This window comes from Oryzias melastigma, linkage group LG15 (assembly GCF_002922805.2).
Source record: "Oryzias melastigma strain HK-1 linkage group LG15, ASM292280v2, whole genome shotgun sequence".
In the NCBI taxonomy this organism is placed as follows: Eukaryota; Metazoa; Chordata; class Actinopteri; order Beloniformes; family Adrianichthyidae; genus Oryzias; species Oryzias melastigma.
Window position 1 is genome coordinate 9,076,526 of NC_050526.1, and position 2,366 is coordinate 9,078,891.

The 2,366-nt window shown below is 38.2% G+C and overlaps 1 long non-coding RNA gene across 1 annotated transcript in view; it reads left to right on the plus strand.

Annotated features, from left to right (window-relative positions):
* Nucleotides 1–1,206, plus strand: part of LOC112162139 — a 12,145-nt gene extending 10,939 nt beyond the window's left edge. The window contains exon 3 of the long non-coding RNA XR_002922016.2: nt 649–1,206. This is a non-coding gene — a long non-coding RNA (uncharacterized LOC112162139). The remainder of the gene's footprint in view (nt 1–648) is intronic.
* Nucleotides 1,207–2,366: the final 1,160 nt, after the last annotated feature.

The following is a 2,366-nucleotide window of genomic DNA, read 5'->3' on the forward strand; positions in this document are numbered from 1 at the left end:
CTAAACTCCAAAACAGCCTAAAAAATCTTAATAAATGCCAAAATAGTTAAAAAAAAACTGCAGAATGCCAATTTTTAAAACTTTAACACTTTAACTTTTTAACATAATTATGAATAATAAAAAAGCAGGAATATTATTCCAGAATAAATCGACTTAAACCTTAAATAACTTTCTCTATTTTACTCTATAAAAATAGATTTTGTCAAAATCATACAAGTTAGAAATAAGTAAAAGAGAACATCAGGTCATTAATAACAATAATATAAAATGATCTGCCCTGCGACGGACTGGCGACCTGTCCAGGGTGTACCCCGCCTTCGCCCATCAGTAGCCGGGATAGGCTCCGGCACCCCGCGACCCCGAAAGGGAAGAAGCGGTCAAGAAGATGGATGGATGGATAAAATGATCTGGAGGGCCGGATCCGGCCCCCGGGCCTTGACTTTGACACACGTGTAATAGAGGTTCAACCTCTGATTCTTTTCTCCCCATCCAGTCAAACAGACAAAGACTTTGTTTGTTTTCTTTATTTATCCCCATATAACTAGACGCTGTGGTTCACAGTGATCTGCATATTTAACTTATTTTTCACGCAGTAAATGGACTTCGGTTTGTTTAATCCTATGAATATTTCTCTCTCTCTTATGTCAGGAGTCTGAAGCTTGCGAGTCCCACGCACCCGTTCAGTAACCCATGGAGACGGGGCGAATGGGGCCCTTGCATGTCGGACATGGAACGTGTGATGAAGAGCTTTCCTGTCATTGGACTCAGACTCTAATTGAATCTTGGGTTATGGATCAAGGATTGTCATTCAGTCTTGATTCTGTGCCCTGTTTGGATAAAATCTTTGCTTTAGCTGATGGATTGTGCTCTTGCCTTTGTAGAGTGTGTTTGTTGAAGCCACAGTTGACTCCAACACGTTGCACTGGCTTTATTTAGCAGCTTCAACACCATGAAAGGTGTCTGACACAAGCAGAGACAGCGGGAAGGATGTGGCCTGAGAGGAAACTGTCACACTGTCCTTGGGCTGACTGAAAAATAATCCTCCTATTGTCCTCAAAAACTAAAGAAGTGAAGAACTTCTGTGGGTTGAAACAAGCCTCTTGTCTCCTAATTGTTAGCGTATCATTGGGCTGAGGCTGATAACTGTGTGCATGCTTGACAAACTGCAATGTGACGCATTATGAAACAATAAAATCCTTCGATTTACACAGCCCTCAAACAAACACTGGATTTCCTTAGATCTCCTGTTGATAATGAGGAAATCCTGTTGATTTAGTTACTTTTAGCACCTTTTTCTTTGTGTCGTGCTAAAGTTCATACCGTCTCCATCCAGATGCTGCAACACCTCACATCGCCTCACAAGTATCCCAGGTTTTAAAACATTTAGCTTGTTTTAAAGTGAACTGAGGACAAGTCTGCAGATAAACTAAACCTTCAATATTTTAAATGTACGTATTCTGTTGTTTTGAGTGTTTCCACTTTTAGCACTTCATTTAAATATATTCAATTTTGCACATTAAAAGATACATGGTGGCAATATATAAAATAGTCCTCAATTACAAATCAACATCTATTAACAGTACATAAAAAATATGTGTGAAAAGTTAGAGTTGTTGTTGTTTTGTCTATTTTACTGTTTTGTTGCAATTTCCACATTTAATAGTTCATGTAATCTGTTGTAGTTTTTTTTTTTTTTTTGAGATTCTGGACATTGACCACTTGCTAAAAAAGCTGAAGGGACTTCTGGCTTCTATTACAGAAACAAATCTTGTCTTGTTCAGAACACCTTCCTCCCGATTTTGGACGACATTCTGTACATGAATGCTCTACCCTGCATTTTATCATAAACTCTGCATGCAGAACCCATCACTGTGAAGTGTATTCTCTGCTCTCTTGGTCTTCACTCAAAGTCAGGCGACAGAAACACTGGCTAATATTCACATTTGAGGCCATTCTAGGTAAACTGCCTCAGTACCGTACCGTCTTCTGTCTCCTGCTAACAGCATATAAAACTCTCGCTCTTCACTCAGATTGCCTCTCTGTTCCCAGATCCCACACTGAATTAGGAAAAACATCTTTTTCTATTCCTGCTCTGCTTTCCTGGACTGACATTCAAAACTCTGTGCATCTTTGTGACCTTATTCCCCTTAATTGCTTTAAAACAAAGCTTTCTGAGCTTTTAAAGGAAATTAACCTTTTTAATCATTCATTTTTATTGTATTTAACTGTATTTCTATTAGAATTGTTTTAACTGTAATTTATTTTCTTTTGTGGATTCCTTTTGGCTCAGGTCTCCCTTGAAAAAGCGATTTCCTGGTAAAATAAAGGTTAAATGAAAAACTAAATAAAAATGAACCTATGAAGCA